The sequence below is a fragment of the Condylura cristata genome, unplaced genomic scaffold (genome assembly GCF_000260355.1).
Source record: "Condylura cristata isolate star-nosed mole 26May11 unplaced genomic scaffold, ConCri1.0 scaffold00003, whole genome shotgun sequence".
Lineage (NCBI taxonomy): Eukaryota > Metazoa > Chordata > Mammalia > Eulipotyphla > Talpidae > Condylura > Condylura cristata.
The window spans coordinates 74,316,345-74,335,302 of record NW_004567104.1 but is presented as its reverse complement, the minus strand read 5'-3'; the positions used below and the strand labels follow the sequence as shown (position 1 = coordinate 74,335,302).

General features: G+C 44.2%; 1 long non-coding RNA gene across 1 annotated transcript; it reads right to left on the bottom strand.

Annotated features, from left to right (window-relative positions):
- Positions 1 to 10,255: 10,255 nt before the first annotated feature.
- On the bottom strand, positions 10,256 to 18,679 carry LOC105854076. Its single transcript, XR_001145804.1, has 3 exons — positions 17,473 to 18,679; positions 11,396 to 11,514; positions 10,256 to 10,742 (listed from the first exon to the last, which is right to left on the bottom strand). It is a non-coding gene; the product is annotated as an uncharacterized LOC105854076 (long non-coding RNA).
- Between the last annotated feature and the right edge of the window lie 279 nt (positions 18,680 to 18,958).

Below are 18,958 nucleotides of genomic sequence, written 5' to 3'. Positions count from 1 at the left end.
TGTCTGTGGTGAAGCATCTCACCGCCCCTGTTCCTCTGGCCTATATCCCAGTTCTGTATGTACAAATAAATAAAAAAAATAAAGAGGTGTGAACCTGTACCCCTAAATCACATACCATATAAGCCAAGGTTGCCTCAGGAAGAAATAATACAACTAAAAATCTTTTAAAGGCTCTTTATTAATTACTATGCTAAGTGGAATCTTCATCCCTACATGGTTATATCTTAAAAAGTTGACACAATTTTGAATGCTAGAAAGCAAGAAACCTTCAAGAACATCTTGGCCATCTTGTCAGCGGAGCTGAAGGTCAAACTTTCACTTCCTAGCCATCTTCCCGAACTCCACAGCTTGCATGATGTTCACTAAGATCAGGTAATTAATCTATTCACCTGGGTTTTTCTGAGAAACAAAGTCCTTCAGTGTATATCTCCAGTTTTCCCTGGACCAAGTCTCCTGGTCCATAATGGGGAAGAGGAGGGACCGTTTTCTTGGCCTTCACATTCATAAAGTAGCTCCACACTAGAGCTTTGGCAGTGGCTCTGACTGATGAACTATTATATTTGTGTACATCTATCTGAGACATTCACATAACTATTTAAATGTATGATAATTTTGTAATCATGTTTTACTACTTCATTTATTGGAATACTCAGAAGACTAGTGGCTGAGGTATCTCAGCATTAAAGATCCTTTTCATATTTAAAACTCCAAGAATCCATATCCTGCCTCTTTCCCTTAGAATTGCTGGGAGAAATATCTGTTTCTTTGAGCCAAAAAGTGTGATGGAATCCTGGCTTCCTCTCAACTTGCTCAAATTCCACAATTCTCCAAGAAAATGTTCCCTGGTTTCCTGAGATAGGAGTCACTGTGCTCTTTCCACCTGTAGAAAACAAACTTACTTTGTGTCTTATCCTGCCTGGTAAACGATAGGTCCTTGAAGGTGGAGCCAGCTCACCCACCTTTGCGTTCTTTTGCTAGAGGAGAGGCTAGAGGTGCTGCAGTGCCTGCCCTGTGTGGAGAATAGCAGCAAGGTATCCAGTCTAATCCCCTGTGTCGGAAGCTGAAGATTTGTGTCCTCCCCAAAATTCACATATTAAAGTCTTCATTCCCATTGTAATCACAGTGAGAGTCAAGAGCTTGGGAGGTAACCAAGTCCTGAGGACAGAGCCTTTGGAATATCCTTCTTACAGGAGCCTGAGTGAATGGCATACACTTTTTCCTGTGTGCTATGTGAGGAAGCTGGCCATCTGGAAACCAGGAAGAAGGCTCTGAGCACACACGCCATCTCTACTGGCCTCTTGATCTAGCACTTCCCATTGTCTTGGACAATGGGAAGTCTATAAACTTATAAACTTGTTTATAGACATAGTCCCAGTGTCTATAAACAAGTGCTCACGTAAGGCATCCAGTAATTTGTTTTAGCATCCCGGACTGACTAATGCAGCATGATAGGCACATGTAGAAGTGGGCAGTGGTTAGGCTGTTAAGTTGGGGGCTCTGATACACACAGCTATAGAATCTTAGTTTTATCCCAAGGACAATGTGAGCCTTCAAGAAATTCTGGATAAGGAGGAATTTAAAGAGTGGACTACATCCTGGATAGTCATGTCCTGTGTGGGAAATGGAAGTACGGCCTTGGCAATATCTCAGAAAACTGGTAGTACTGATTTTCTCTTGTTGGTAGTAGAGAGGGCAAAAGCTGGAGTTAATACGAGAGCAGTATTGATTTGGACTTGTTTTGAAATTGATTGGATCACAGAACTACATTAAAAATGACCTTCTCAATCAGCTCGCCCAGCCACGACCCCTGAATCTCCCTGGAATACAGGTAATAGGTAATACGCTGGGACCTGATGCCCTGAAGGCAGTCTTACCACTTTGAATGTGCCTCTTCCCATCTCTTGACAGTGTACATTCTTTTCTTTAGAATGAGCCAAAAGCTTCCTTATCATTCTCATCCATAGTTCTTGCTTCTGCCCTCTGGGATAGTGTGACATAAATCCACAAGAAAGTTCTGCAAATATTTGAAGATAGTTGTCCTGTTCCTTCATGATAACCTTCTCTTTACCAGCAGTGAGTCCAGTCCTTTTAATGTGACACGGTTTTAAATTTACTTGCTACCATGTTTGTTTTATCTAGATGATCTCAGTTTGTCTGCCCTACATGAAGTATAGCACTGAACTTATTTTAGAGCTGTACTGGAGTGAAGGCTTATTCTGCAACCCAGAAGAAATTAGAACAGAAGCAAGTTGCACAGCAGTAGCCGTGTCCTGAGCTCAAGGACACTGGGTATCTTCTGTAGTGGTCTTCAGTGACCCCTGCTGAGGTTTTCATACTCTTGTGAGTATGGGCTGGTGATCGCCTCCTTGTGAGTATGGGCTGGTGATTACTTCTAAAAATATGGCCAGGGTCATGGGCTGGCACTCCTGAGATGAGGTTACAACAGACTGACTTGTCTTACTTGTTGTAGCTCTGGCTCTTCTCCACTTGCTCACTCTGAAGGAGCAAGCGGCATAGAGAGTAGTGCCCATTGGAAAGCACATTACACAGAGCAGAGGGTTTTTCCCCATCAACTCAAAAGAAACTGGAAGTTAGTCCAAGATCCCAGGAGAAATTGAATCCTACCAGCAATCGTGTGCAAGAAACCTGTTAAGTTTGACCCAAGTATGTGTGATAAAAGTAACTCTTGTGTTAAGTTTTTACATTTTGGAGCACACATACACACACACACACACAGCATTAACAGATGACTAAAACAAAAACCTCCAATTGTCCAAACCCCAGAATAACAGATACGGAGATCAGGGAAGATTTCCTTGTTCAAAATAGTGGATTTCAAAGCAGGGTGGAGATAAAGTTTTGCGATCTTGTTCAAGTGATGGTATAATTTCACACTTCAAAAATGTCTTTATGGATATCTAGAAACTCTTTATGTGGTTCTGGTAGCAAGTTGGAGAAAGTCGGTGTCAGTGGTAACACTCCTCTTGAAGAAAGATTGAAAAAGGGATGTGAGTGAGGAGCCAAAGGTCTGTGTTCAAGAATTGAACTGCTCTCAGCTAGAAATTCAGGTGTGGCTGAATTCCTCTAAGGGTTTGAAGCAGAACCAAATGGTGGACACCTTCGTGATAACATATTTTGGCTCGATTGTCGAAAGTAGTCAATGACTTGTCCAAACTTTCCAACGTCATTCCAAGTCTTCATGAATGACATGTGTGACTGTGATACATGCCATACACTAGGGCCGCAAGAAAAACAGAAGTGATGCTTTGTGAGGGTGTTACCTGCAAACTTGACAATGCCTGCCAGTTCTGAAGTTTAAGACATAGATCTTTCGTCAGTCTCAGCCTTTTCTCCAATTCTCTCCAGTTCCTTAGGGATTGATAATGACCCAGAACTCCCGCCTCCAAATGTCTCACCCTGGAGTGGATGTCGTGGGGTAGCATGGCTTGAGAAGTGGAGTGGCATACACAGCACTTACCCCTTAACAGTCACAGCCCCCAGTGTGTGGCCCTTGACTCATCCAGTCAGGAGCTGGTGCATTTTGTAGTCCCTCAGTTCTTTTATCTGTAAATGTAACTTTCTAATTCAAAAGGGGCTGTGAGGAGTAGTTGGGCAAGTATGAGCACGTGAGAAGTACTGGGTGAATGTCAACTCTTCCCATTCCCATCACTCATTCAGCTTCAGTTTCTTGACAGCACCACGTCTTCCAAGGCCAAATAAGACTCCCAGAAAGGATAAGGCCAGTAGGAATATTGGGAGTTCCAGTTTCTCTCCATGGTTTGTAGTGTGTTGACATTGGCACATAATAAACACTAAAATCCACCCCTTCCTTTCTGTCCTTGGGGATTTTTAAAAGACTTAAGTTCTGAAATCAGAATTTCCAATAATCTCATTACAAGCCAGTGTTGCTGGTTATGAATCCCTCTTTTCTGCTGTCAATGTCTTGGACTAGTCCTAGTTCACAGAATAAATCCTTGGAAAGTCCATATCTCTGTTGACATTCCTCCTTGATTTTTCTCATCAAGATTCCCTTGTGTCTTGAGATAATGTCTTTTCCTTTGTTATATGGAATGCTGGGTGGGGGTGGAGGTGGGGGTGGGGGAGGGAACCTCTTAACACAGTCTTTGAACACAGCAATCGTTAAATGAACTTTTGTTTTCCTCAATTCTTCTGCAGTCATCACAATTTTTAAAATAACATTTTTCCTCCAAGATTTCCTTTATTTTTATTCCAACCATCTGCTTGGATTTAGGGCAATGTTTCTCTGTATCTCTCTGAGAGATGAAATTAACTCTGAGAGCAAATGACAGGGAGCTGGAGATAGTTGTCCATTTCACAGCCCGGAAACTGGTAATGGTTTCATGGAAATAAGGGTGACTGGGATGGACTCTATAGGGCAGGGGGTGCTATGATGCTGGTTTTTAGCATAACATCTCATGTGCTGCTGGGCTATGCAAATGTATCAGAATTTGTTCAGTGGACTGTTTATAATAGAGGTTGGGGCTGGCCCACCACTTTTGGGAGCCACTCATGGATCCATGACAAGTTGGGAAAATGGAAATATTTGGTCATGGCGGAAATCAGAAAGAATAGTATAGGAGGGGTGGGGTCAACTGACCAGAGATCATGGAAATCATCCTCTTCCTGGTTGGGGAGAAATTGGATTCGCTGAAGGTGGAAGAGGAACCATCAGACGTAGGGCAATACATGCGAGTTCTGTTGTGGAAGACAAGCCACGAGAGTATGTAGACAACTTTGAAAGAGTGGGCACTGAGATGTTAAAGATTAAAACTGAAAAAGATGACTGAGTTTGGCTCTTCTACATAGTCACAACAATAAAAACACACAGCATCTAGCACTGCTGCTCACTCAGGACGGAACCACCGTCGGGGGGGGGGGGGAATGCTGTCTCTTAATCATTTAATTTATTTTATTTTTAATAGAACTGGGGTACAGGCCAGAGGTGCAGGGGCATTGAGCGAATTCACTAGAGACAGAGTGGGGAGCAGAACAGGCAGATCGAGTGAGATACACTGCTGAGTGGAGCGGTGGGTGAGACAAGAGCGGTCTGCTGTGCCATTTGGGTCACTTCCCTGGCTGGGGGTCAAACTTGTGTGAAAGTGGCTGCTGAAAGCTTTGCAGCACTGCACTTTAACTCGTTGCACCACCAGGGAGGGCCCACTTAATCATTTCAATAACTCAGTTGACCCTGATATTTGTTATCACTCTATGTTAGGATGTGGATAAAGAACCTATATAGATAAAGGGAAAAGACTCAACAGCATTACTCCTTGGAAAAATTGGGGTTCTAGTTCTTGCTATCTGTTGTTAAAGCAGTAGTTTCTTAATTTAATTGCTACAGAAAATATGTCCTGTGGGTAGGCCTGAAGAACAGATTGTATAGGTCAACAGGGAATAACAGCAGGGATGGCAACTATCTTTAGCGATTTGGCAAAGATGAGATGGGGAAAGAAAGGAAACAAGAGTAGGGTTGAGGAAACCCTAAAGTTCTACTTTCTCTTAGCCCCCAAAGGTGGGCAGAACTGGACCCAGGGAGATGAGATGAAATCACTAGACTTTAAGAGAGAAGGGAAAGGTTTTTTGATCTCATTTAATACAATTCAGTACAGTGGGGCTGAGTATTTCTAAGTGCCTGCAACAACAGGGTAAATGGTAAGAGAAACTTCAGGTCATTAGGAGAGAGCTCAGTGGCGGGAAAGTGTCTTGGAGCATGGTCTGGGATGAAGAGTAGGATAGTAAAGATGAGACCAGCTTCAAAATAGAAGAGCTGTTGGAAGGAGAAGTAGAGAGAGGTTGAAATTGATGATTCGAGTTAAGAAAGACTGGTTACAACCGACCCAACTCCTGGTGGGAAAAAGACTTAGCATTGCCTGACCGCCATCCTCTGTTAGATGCAGTTTCTCGAGAAAGTCATGGCACGGGACATGGCATTTCAGACCTGCCACTCTACAAGGCAAGCAGCTGGCGAGGAGGACGGAACCTGTGTCTTTTCATGGTATTTATTGGACTATTGCACATTTCATCTCCTGTAAGGTGCCTGATTGGAGTCTTGCTCGGTGGTATTTTATAGAATTGCATAGGTCAAACCAATTTCAATTTCAAATAGTAACATAATGAGAGAAATGCCTTGTGTCTTAATTAGAGGTCATCAACTCCCTTGTAAAGTGGTCCCTGTCAGGACTGCCTGTGGGTAATTTGGGCAGTTCAGTGAAGCTTAAAATGAAGAATTTGATAGTCAGTGTTTTTTTTCATCATATTGTTTTGTCCGTCGTCAAAATAATGGGTAACCCAGACTCCAATTAGAGTGGTATTCACATAATTTTAGATTTGCATATTTGAATTGGCCATCTCTGGGTAGCAGAAGCCAGGCCATGCAGTCCTCCAATTATTTAGAGCAATTAAAGGAGATGATCAGACACTTCTGAGGCCTCATTAGCGGGCGTGTTGCCTGCGCCCACATTTCTGAAGATCACAGTGGAGAATGGGACTGGCCGCCCACATTCCCTTTCTGGAGAATTCTATAGACAGTGACTCACTTTGAGTTAAACAAAGGTAGCTGTTTCAACAGCTTATTTCTACTTTCCCTCTGAAAAGTCCTTCATTACTGCAGTTTCTCTAAAATACACATGGTAAATACCAATGTCTTTTTCCACTTAAAAGCTCTCTAATTTTTGTGTTAGATCTAAACCCATCATCATCTTGGTGCTTAATACCAGACCATAGCAATTTCCCAGCAATAAAACTTGGTGCTTAGAAAACTAACTTTTGGGAAATGAGGTAGCCAGCATTCTAAAAGGCAGCACACTTAACTATAATCACCCTTCCATGGATGTTGAGCATCTTAAGAATAGAGTTTTGGGTAGTAAAAGTTATCCAGTTGCAAAAATGTGGCCTTGGCCCCTTGTGCCTATTGCCCTTGTACAAGTTTCCCATTTAGGACTTTTCTTTGTCATGATGTCCAAGCCTGATACTCTGGCAAAGCTTCCAAGTCACCCCCAAATCACTGAGCAAAGTCAGAGTAAAGATTTCTCTTTCCTTGTATAAGCATCACCCAGCACCTGTGTCTTTGGGGCCCTCTATTTGAGGTCATACCTGCCTCCCAAGCCCATGTTTAAAGTTAGAGCAAAGTAAAAACGCACAGAATTTTCTAGCTTCTCTTTTAATTTCCACATTGAGAACAGGCAGAGTGGAAAGATGACTAGCTTACAACAGAAAAGGTAATGTTCCCAAATTTGCTGATGTTGGGCAGATAAAGCTTCAGCTTTCTGCCTTTAATCTCTTCATCTGAAAAAAATGTCATTGGCAGTACTCCATACTCACTCTTTCTACCACATACAGTTGCCCTAAATTTGAGTGAGGTGATGTTTGTGAAACAGTTCTGGAAACAGTGGCTACATCACATGCTTCCTCTGGCACAGAGAATTCATCTGTGTCCAAATTCTACAGCAGGTGGACTTGGAGTGTCACCGAGTGGGTCTGGGCAACCTTCCAGAGCTTGACTCCTCATGTTACCACTCACTACCTGTGCGACCTTGAGATGTTAGGTCACCTCTCTCCTCTTCAACCTCTGTGGCATTGGAATGTGAATAGGATCCACAGCCGCAGAGTGAATTGAAACAGTAAGAGTCACAGAATCATGCCTATCATGTGAAGGCAGTGTAAAACCAGTCAAACCTCTAAACTTCTGTGGGCTGCTCAAGGGAGCAGAGTGAAGACCTGGGCTGGGGTTGGAAGTTAGCTTCTCCGGGGTTCTCCCCCGGAATTGGCCTTTACAACTATGTCTTGGTTCCACCATGATGACATAGTTATTCTAACCTGAAATTCAAAGTTGACAGCGCATCCTGTTCTTTTGTTTTGCTGAGTTTGGCAGACCTGAATGATAGGCTTTACCTCTGATACTTTGAGGATCCAAGTTATATAGTGTTAGAATGCTTAGCAATATGCTAAGATGTAGAGATAGCTCTTAAAAGAAATAGAAAATTATTTGCTAATGACTTCACAATTGTTGGTGGTTCACCATCATTGAATTTAGCATATTAAAAATAGTTTAACATCCAATTGAACATTTTCCCACTTCTGTTGATCTTCCTAGATCTAACTCAATGGCTTTGTTATGATTAAAAATAAGATTGAGGGATTCACTGTCAAGGGCTGTCTGCTCCTTGTAGGCATTGATTGTCAGCATGCAATAATTGCAAACATCCTCATTGAAAGAGATACCAGAGACTCGGAAGGCTCAGGGCCTGGAGGAGACCCAAAGGGGTCAGAGGGACTGTTTGCAGCATCTTGAAGGAGGTACAGAGCATCACTGTGTCTTAAGCCAGCAGTCTGGGGAGGGCTGGAGACCAGGTCTCTTCCTCCCCCCTCACCCCCCATGCTCTGCAGAATGTCTGGTCTTCTGTTCCCACTGAGATGCATATCTGAGTGAACTCACCCTCATTTGTAAATAATGCCAAGACAAATGTTTAGTTCATTTTTAACATATCAGGAAACAGGAACTAAAAATCCATGCTGCAGAGAGAGAGAGAGACCCTTTCAAGAATATTTTTTCTTAAGCAGTAACAAAAGAAGGCCTTTATAGAACGAGCGAGTGTATTTGACATGACTCAAATGATCACACATGATAGAATTATACATTTAACTTTATAGTTTTGGAACTCAACTATAGTTTAAGCTACTGATTGTGATCATAAGTAAATATTCCTTGTGCCTTCACTGTGATTTCTGAGACGTATTTGTGATTGTTAAAAGTGATTTTATTAAAGAATGACTTGTCTGAAAAATTAAATGTCCAAATCCCTATCTCTACAATGAAAATGTTAAATTATTCATTTAAAAACTACAAAATCAAAACGAAATAAATAAACACTGAAATCATGGGAATCCCAGACTCGACTTTCTTGTTGTTCTGGCTTGTTAGGAAACTTGTTTATAAAATGTGGTTTCTTAAATAATCCTTCTTTTTGCTACTACTCGGAAGTTCACTGTTAACCCTTGGAGTTCAGCTCTCCTTCCCACTGCTAGCATTCATGTGATAATCCCAACTTCATCCTCCAGTAAAAAAGAAAGACTTACCCCCCAAATACTTAAAAAGTATCAGAAAAATACAGAAATTGGGTGGACTTGGGAATGAGTCGGCGGATGTTGGAATCTGTGCTGTTAGAAGCAAGTGGTTAGAAGAGTCAATGGAACCTACAGAGAAAATTAGACCTACTGTTTGACTCATTCGTTAATCCTGATTCTGCATCTTCCCCCACTGACAAACATGAGCTGCAAGCAGGGTCTTGAAGAGAGAGCCGCACTTCATGGTCACGCCAGCACTAGTCATAGAGGCTAAAATGTGCAACCAGCCTAGAGATCTGTGATGATGGAAAGAGCAAGGCAATGTGGTCGTGATGCACAGCAGAGGGAAAACCTGCCAAAGGCCACAGCATGGATGAAATTGAGAACATGATGGCAGGGAAGTCAGCCAGTCACAGCAGGACAGGTAGCACATGGACCCAGCTGCCTGGTCCCATCTACACAGTCAGAGGCAGCGAGTAGACCGAGGTATAGCTGAGGGCTGGCCGGGTAGGTTCAGGGCGGTGCGGTTCAGTTGTGTACTGTGAATGAGTGCTGGAGATCTTCTCTGACAAAGAGCCCACAGTTGGCAGTACTGTAGTGCGTACTTGAAAATCCATGCTATATTAAGGAAATGTCTAGATGGTCATCATAGGTACAATGTAAATAGATTTCTCCTGCATAGTGGTATATGAACATTTCTGTTTTTTATAAATATTTTTTTAAGTTTATTTATTTATTCATACAGATCTGGGGTACAGGCCAGAGATGCAGAGGGTGAGAGGATTCACCAGAGACAGAGTAGGGAGCAGAACAGGCAGATCGACGAAGTACACTGCTGAGGGGAGCAGCGGGCGGGTCAGGAGAGGTCTGCTGCGCCATGTGGATCTCCTTCGGGGCAGGTGGGGATCGATCTCATGTGGAAGTGGCTTAAGCTTCTTAGTGCAGTGCTTTAACCCGCTGCGCCACCAGGAAGGGCCCCATTTCTGCTTTTTAAAGATTTATTTATGCATACAACAACTGGGGTGTTGGCCAGAGGTAAGAGGTATGAGAGGACTCGCCAGAGACAGAGTGGGAGCAATACAGGCAGATCCACTGAAATCCACTGCTGAGGAGAGTAGCGGGGAGACAGGAGAGGTCTGCTGCATCCTGTGGGTCACTCCCTGGCCGGGGATTGAACTCAGATTAGTGCTGAGATTTAGCCACGTGCACCACCGGGGAGGCCCTGAGAATTTATTTCTCATCGACAGCTCCTGGCTCACCTCTTGCTGAAGTGAGGGTGTTAAAGGTATCTCTTGTTATGCAGAATAAAGGTAACTTTTGGAAAATGCCTGAGGCGGGGCCTGGTTGCCAGGAAAACCAACATGCTGGAGGGTGGAACGCGTAGTCCCATCCCCTGGTTTCCTGGGAGGGCAGAGAATGGAGTGCAATAGCCAGTGGCTCATGGTTTAACCACTCGTGTGTAGGTAAGGAAGCCACCACTAACACCCAAGAGGAAAGGGCCCGAGGAGGTTAAGGCTGGTGATTGAGTACAGAACTGGGAGCGTGGTGCTTTCAAGCAGGCAGGGAAGCTCCGTGCCTTCCCCCATGCCTGGTCCTGTGCCTCCCTCCATCTGGCTGGTGTTCTGTGTCCTGTAGGAGCTTTGTAATCAATTGGTGGCCTGGGGAGTAAACAAAAAGTCATTGTTGAGAGTAAATTTCATGTCATGTTTCTGCCATTCCTACCACAATAAAATTTCAACAAGCAGCCAACAGGAGGGGCAGAGGTGAGGAATAGTGTGCCCAACTTGTGTAGGGCAATGATGAGGTCGCAGCCAGTGGCGATCCCAACGCCGTCTTCTGTGAAAGGTTTCACTTACAGTAAAGGAGTGCCCGGAAAGATGAAGCGCTGTATCCCAAGCTATGAAACTGGAAGTGTGAGACTCCTAGTGTGTCCTGACACACTGCTGAGGTCATCTATAGAGGACAGTTGACTGTCTGCATCTTCTATCAAATTTCTCAAAGCAGATCCCCATTGAAAAAGGATGGCTTTTCAGTCAGGCTGTGTGGGGGCTGTCATACCAAAACTATGCAGCTCACACATGGAGAGTGGGTATGGGGAACGGGAGGCACCCAGGGGTGACAGCACAGGCCAGTCAGAAGCCCAGCGTTCCCTTATATGGCTGGAGGTTCTATTTTATACAATTCAGCCTAGGCAGCAATTTAGACATCTGTAATAGGAAGGCAAGTCTTCCAGCTCTAAAATAATTAGCAGCCACCAGGAAGAGGTCCCAGGTCAAGGAACATGGTTCCGACTCCTACCCCCTGTATTTACCTGCAGAAACTGTTCTGATCAGGTAGGACCCCAGGCATGGCCACGCCCTCTCCCATCTGGTGCAAACAGGCCTGGTCTTAGAGCGTCCTGTGTCCGTGTTCGAGCATGATGCTGATTGCCTTTTCAAAAAAAAAAAGTCCTGATTTTGAAACTTGATCAACCTTCCAAATAATGATTTGGATATGTTTACCTAATTCTCATTCATCGGTGAGTCTCTAAAAGAAATCATTATTAAACCTAGCTCCCTGATTACTTTCACTAAGTGTTAAATAATAAATAATGCATTTCTACTTCAATTAATCTACTTAGACATCTCACCAGCCAAATGCTTGGGTGGAAATGTTCTAATCTACAGGATCAATTGTGGCGCGACTCTCAGCGTGCTCAGCCCCTAGCAAAGAGCTTTTCATCCCAGTTACGAGGTAAATGGATAATTTAGATGACCTGTTCTGGCTTTGTGTGCAAACTAATAAGTAAGATGAGGTGAACTGATGGCAATTCACAAATCTACTCAATGCAGAATAAACCCTCCCCCTAAACATGAGAATGTTCCCACTTTATTTGATCTGACTGTGTATTCTCTACCTTAAGATGATGGTCTATAAGGACACAGTTTTAAAAGTCTCATGTAAATTTTCCCACGACTGGAGTTTATTAAAGGATCCAAATTCTACCATTTTATTAGCATGATTAAAAACATTATTAACAGAAAGTCTGAGGACTCAAGAAAACCACAACCTCTTGATGTATTTTTGTGTATTCCCCTCTGATTCTCTTGTATGTACCTAAATATTTTATGGGACTGAAATCATTGTGTTCATTTCTAAACCTTGCTGGCAATCACTATATTGAAAGTATTGTGTGCAAGAGTTTCCATGATTATGCATGCATCCTCATTAAGAATGAAGCCTGGTTTGACTCTCCCTCTAACTTTGAAAATTCAGTTTGCTGCCATATTTTTATTATTATAAGTAATGCTGAAGTGAACATCTCGTGCATAGAACATCTCATGCCTTTCCTTTGAGGTCAAACATCTAGAGAATACACTCAGTAACCTCCTGTGAACATGTACACTTGGATTCTTCTACCAGGTTTTCTCTCTTCTCTTTGAGTATCCTTCCTATCCAAATATTGTAGTCTTGGGCCTTCCTGGTGCTGGAAGGGGTTAAGTCTCAGCACTCTGAAGCTCACCGCAGCACAAGTTCGATCCCCAGCCAGGGGCAGAGCCATATGGCACAGCAGATCTTTCCTGTCTCCCTGCTGTTCCCCTCAGCAGTGGATTTCAGTGGATCTTCTTGTTCTGCTCCCTGGTCTGTCTGTGGTGAGTCCTCTCACACCCTATACCTCTGGTCTACACCAGCTCTTGTATGCATAAAATACATAAAATAAACCTTCAAGTACTGTGTTCTTTGTCATCGGGAAGAACTCCAGCGTCACTCTTCTGAGGTTGAGTCTGCACAGATCTTCTCTCTGCACCAACCCCCCTGCTGTGGCTCACACTGTCCTGGGGATTCTCCCCCCCCCCGCCAGGGGATTGTGAGCTCTTGAGAGGAGAGAAGGGGGATATGCATTGTGTCTCTGTATCTTTAGCACATAGAATAGTGCCAGGAGGAGACTGGGTGGGTGCTCAATAAATAGATGTGTAGTCTTCAGTGAACACTTAAGGGTTTAATTTCATACCTCTACTATTTTTATAATTGTATCACCTTTTCTTTTTTGTAGGGTCCAAATTAATTCTTAGTGATAAAGGGCTGGGAACTCAATCTGAACTCAGCAATTTCCAGTGGATGCCAGCTGTACCCCCAAGTCCCTTCTACATGAAATAAGCCCAGGGTACATCTTTCCTCAGGGCTCTCAAGATATAGCCTGGGCACATTTTGTTGACTTCAAAGCCCGTGTAGACATGATGGAGTAACCGACAGTGCAGTTCTAGTGTGAGCAGCTGGGCTGTGCTTCTCTTCTTGTTTCTGTTACTGCATTGCACTCGATTGCTCTGACACACCACTGTCAGAATCACGAACAGTGTTGATGTACTGGAGAACACCCGGGAGTATTTGTGTGTATGGCATCTACCCATCCAGTCTTGGGAAGGAAAGGTACATCCCTCTGTGTACCTAGTGAAGAACCACATTATAAATACAAAAACACTGTCTTTACCATGAGTAACCTGGTTAGACACTAGTGAGTCCAGTATGTTGATGCAAACGCTGTGGTGAGTGCATGAGATTCTAGAAGACTAAAGTTTTCCATTCTGTTGCTTAGAGACAACTAGAACAAATGCTTTGAAAGAAATAAAAATATTCTTGTGTGTATTTTTTATTGGTATTGTGTTGATGAGACTATTCTTCCTTGACGTGATTTTTTTTTTTTTAAGATTTATTTATTTGTGCTTACAGAACTGGGGTACAGGCCAGAGGTGTGGTAGGTGAGAAGATTTCACCAGAGACAAAATGGGGAGCAGAACAGGTAGATCAACTGAAATACACTGCTGGTGGGGGCAGCGTGTGGGTCAGGAGAGGTCTGCCGCGCCATGTGGGTCAGCTCTCTGGTGGGGGGATCAACTTGTGCTGCAGTGGCTTTGGAGAACTCCATAATATGGTGCTTTAACCCACTGTGCCACCGGGGAGAGCCCTGGGATGTGATTTTTAAACAGCCTAAAATGCTTTTATGATGGGTTTACTTAATGATGGTAGAGATTTGAAGAGCAAAAGCATATACATGACTTATTTTTAAGATTATGTAACAATAGCACTTAGAAGTTTTCACCCTGAGAAGTGTTTAGAATCAGGACTTACTGATGTGACTGTCCCTTTGGCAGTGAGGTTAGTGACAGGTTGATGCCCTCCCAGCCAGGACATCTCCGGAAGCACAAGGCATGGTCCAGTAAATTGTGGTGTCAAGTGTTTGCCCCAACATTGTCCCCACAAACATGCGGACCCAAGCACATGTAACTAAAGACGGACTGTAAACATGGTGAATTTCCTCAGTCTTTCACTTTTTCATGCTCGTGGCTGGAATTACGAGCTGGCTCTTTACAGACATCTCCATACGTAAGTGGGAAGTTTACTAGAATAAGAGAGTGTGAATTTTGCTTCAAATACTGTTTTCTTTAACTGTATTCTTACTACCTGGCACATGCACGTCATTAAATGTGTGACTCTCATGGTGGGAAACCACGAGCGGATTGACTGTAGGAACAGGACATGAGATGAGTTCTGTTCTGAACATACTGTAATTGCACCCAGGGAGACCATCCCCAACAGATAAAAATGTTATTGCTGCGGTGTCCGTGGGCAGCCGCACTATGGAATTTTGAAAAACTGCTGTCTGCCAAGTGAGCGCTTCTTTGTCAAAAACAGAACTTAGATTTCGACTCATTTGTGAGCGAATCCAACAGTTGTGTGTGAACCTCCGTTGAGAAGAAATTCACTTTCTGTTTTTCTTCCTTGTTCCTCTTACCCAGATTGGCAACAACAAATTTTGGGTCATCAACTGACGTTCCCAAGAACCCCTTCTCACCACAGGATCTAAACTACAGCACTAGTGACACTTCCTCTCCGCCCTTCTTTGTTCCTGGACTAGATTGTGTCTGTGAGATTCTGAAGCCCTGACCTTACTCACTGCGTGCAGCCGTGGCCTCTGTCCTCCCTGTGACAGTCACGAAGGCCTGAGGCTGTCTCTGGCCCAACACTGTCCCCTGGTTGGGAACCATTGCTGTAACCCAAACCAAACTGAAACTCAGCCTGGAAGCTTGGTGTCAGGGTGACATCTTGCTTCTTCACATGAGCGCCTCCCTCAGTGCTCACCCGCTCCTTCCACAGCTGGGAAATGCACTCGAGGCCGGTTACATCGTTCACCCTGTACAAATATGGCGGAATCATTAAAGTGGCGCCGGCAGGTTGAGTCGCAGCAGCTAATGCTCAGCAGACTGATGAAGGGATAAATGAGTGAATTTAATGTACACAGAGCCAATCTCAAAGGAAAAGAGTGCGCTCCTTTTATGGGTTCTCCTAAACCTTAGGATCACCCCACTTTTGTTAATGTCTGTGTTCCCACGGTCTGATGAGAGGGGGAGTCTTGCCCAAGCAAGCAACAGACATCTGCTTCTCTACAGTGCTCTCAGTCTTGCACAACCGGCAGCTCTAACCCTCACCGAACAGCCTCAGCCATGTACACATGTGTTTTTGTTGTCCTTGGCTTATTTTTCGTGTTTGTTTCGATTGTTAAAATGTCAAATGTCAAAGCAGACTCATGCCATGGCAAAGCTCATGCAAAATCAAAAGAACATGATTTTATTGCCTGGCTCCTCCATCCCCTTCCTTAAAAGTTTACATAACTCTCTCCTGATTCCTTGGGATCCAGCGTCTCCTTTACAGTTTCTTCCTATCGCATCCCCCAACAGAGACTCAATGTACATGTAAACACATGTGTGTCTATAAAATACAAAGGCCTCCTGACTTTGTTTAGCTGGTTGTAAGTGACTAAGCTAAACCACAAAATAAACCACTGTAAAAAAAATAAATAAATACGATAGCTTTGTATCGACATCTTCGTAGGGGAAAAAGATAACTGAATGGTAAAAAGAGCTCACATTGGTTAAGTACCCAGCCCTAGGAGATAACTGAAATTATTTTCTGGACATTTACAGAAAATATGTTTGAATTCTAGAAACGCATTCTCGAAGCTCAGCTTATGGTCCTTTAGAAGCACATTTATTTTTAATAGGCCCAGGTGAAGCTGCTGCAGCTGTAGTCACTAATGTACCAGTATCTATCGGCACAGAAATGATGTCAGCACGGAGCTGAAAAATTTATGTTATTTGAAGTTTTGCACACTTTCCAAACAACCTATTTCCCAGGTTGGTTTTATTTTATGGTTTTATGAACTCCACTTTGCACCTATTTGAAAGTGGTGATTGGTAAAAAAAAAAAAAAATAACAATAATAATAATAAAAAAAAATAAAAAAAAATACTGTCTTCATCATAACTGTTTTGATCACCGGTAGAGCTAACTTGCTTAATTCCATCTGTGACCCTCACAAGCTGAATGGCGATCCTGAAGTCAAAAGGAGATGGCTGTTGATGACAGCAGTGATAGGAGAAGGCAGAAAACTGGAGGTTGATAACAACAACATAAAACCTAATAGACACTTTCAGACTATCATGTAACAAACTGAATATTAGCTGGATTAGTAAGTGAAGGAGAAAGTTGATGAACTCCAAGTACAAACATCTCAACACCTTAAAATTCTAGGTCTACTATCCCTTGGGGGCAGAATACTGTGGGAGGGGCCCCCTCTGGTCTCCATGAAAACATTCTGGTGCCACCCAATGCACTCCATTCTAGAGCCCAGGTCACATGTTTTTTAATGAATGAGTCTTTTTTATTTAATTAATTTACCGACGGGTCACAAAACGACATACCTGTCAGGGAAACATCTTCATGTGCATAAGGCTCACCCACAAAAGGGACCACCCCATCTTTTACTGCTCCCGGTTGTCCCCGAGGTGAAGACAGAATTCCTAAAGGGGACCTAACAGGCTCTGCTTTTCCTGCTCCCCCATCACTCCCCGGAATCACCCTCGCCCCACCCTTCGTTGGTCTCTTAAGGGCTCCTGCCCTCTCAGGGAAGCTTCTCTGAATTCCATGCTAGGTCAGTGCTGGTACACAGCACACCCCTCCCCGCAAGGGCCGACTGACCGGGTGGGGTTCGCCCTCTCGGGGGCCGCGACTCGCTGTCGGGTCCGGGAGGCACCGCCACGCTACCTTTTCTCACCTCAGGATCTCCGGCACCTGCCACCTGCAGCCTCTGGAGCACCCATGGAGTGAATGACCACTTGGCAATTACTCCCATACCGTCTCTCCTTTCTCCTACCCACCCACAGCCCCCCCAGACACCCTGCTGCTTGTTGTGCCACCGGGAATGAGGGGGCCCGGGCCCTGGCTCTCCAGCGCGGTGGCTGCGTCCCCCGTCCGCCGGCGGCCTTCAGGCCGTGAGCACGCGCGCCTGCCTCAGGGCTCCCCACCCGCTGGTTCATCTGTCATCACGCCCTCGCGTCTTCAAGTCCATTCCTACCGGACTGAAGCTTGCGGCCCCTCAGCCCGTTCCAGCCTTCCTGCGCCTTGCGGGACGTGGTGGCGGGGAGACAGGCACCGGGCGAAAATCAGACCGCAGCATCATTCTGGGGCGTTTCCTCATCCGTTTCTAGATACCCCACCCCGGGGTGCTGGGGTGCTGTTAGTTGTGATAGAAAATGTCCGCAGGCCTGGCCGCTGCTGGGAATTAAACATCTGCGATATCGCAGCAGGGTCTGGGCGGTCCCACCTCTGCTGAGGTCAGAGAATGGTTTTCAAGTGGTCATTTTATGCTTCAGCTTAAAACAAGCTAGAGTTATAACGCGTGAGTGAGCTCTTCTTCCATTCTCACCAAAGATGGCGAGAGACCTCTAGAGGCCCTCATTAAGGAATAAATGCACACTCGTGGGCGGATTGCTCCACCTACCCACCCAACTCCACAGCTACCTGAGCAGGCGGTCAGACTGGGAGCGCCTGGACTGAGCCACCTTCTCACTGCCTGCGAGGACTCCTCTCCAGGTCATCTGGGTGAGAGATCTGCAGAGGACTGAATTCTGACAACGTTCTTCCAGCACAACGAAGACTGGGGGGCCCGATTCGGATTTCTTCTGGAAGTCCGTACTCTAAGTCCAGGCTGTCCAGGGGCCTGAAGATAATTTAATACATGTCTTTAAGTCCCCTGATGAAAAGTGCTACACAAGTACAACATAGCATCATCATTGTTATTCATGAATGATTGTTATTGAAAGCGTGGCTGGTCATTTGGAGAGTGAGACCTACTGTTAGATGGGTATTGACAAAACTTCGTCCAATGTAATAATCTTTCTGGCCATTTTTATTTATAAATGAATCTTCTGTCAACATCAAATTCTCATCAGCATCATTAGCATTCTACACTCTCCTTCGTGGGAGCATGTAAAATTGATGGGATCAAATTTCTATTAAATGCAGTGCATGCTGCTGGTTGTTATTTATACTGAGTATTCTGGAAGCCTTGGATCATGATATCTTGTAAATAAACATTACATCCAGTGCTATCACCTTTCATTTTAAAAGGGTCTTTAGAAAGCTTTTCAAATGGCGCAGGGATGGAACATTCATTATTAAGACTGGAGGGGATGGAGCAATCGTTTACTGTGTATGGAATTTCTGGGTAATAAGAGCAAATTAGCATTACAGAGAAATGGAAGTGAACAAAGTACATTGAAATTGAGACAGGATCCTCAGATTAAGAGCAATTTTTTTTTTCATGTATTTATTTTCTCAGAGGTTTTCCAATCGTTATAAAAGACAAGCGTTTTCCATTTTGGCCGACAGTTTTGCGGCTAACGCTGGTACTGAGCACTGGGCAAATGATGATACATATTTTTCGAAGACTCAGAACAGCTGCTGCTTATTGGGTTACCCACACTGCTTCCCAAAGTATGTGATTTTGTTTCAAAGATAGCCCAGGCCTGACCACCGAGGCTGTGCTTGTGATGACGTGG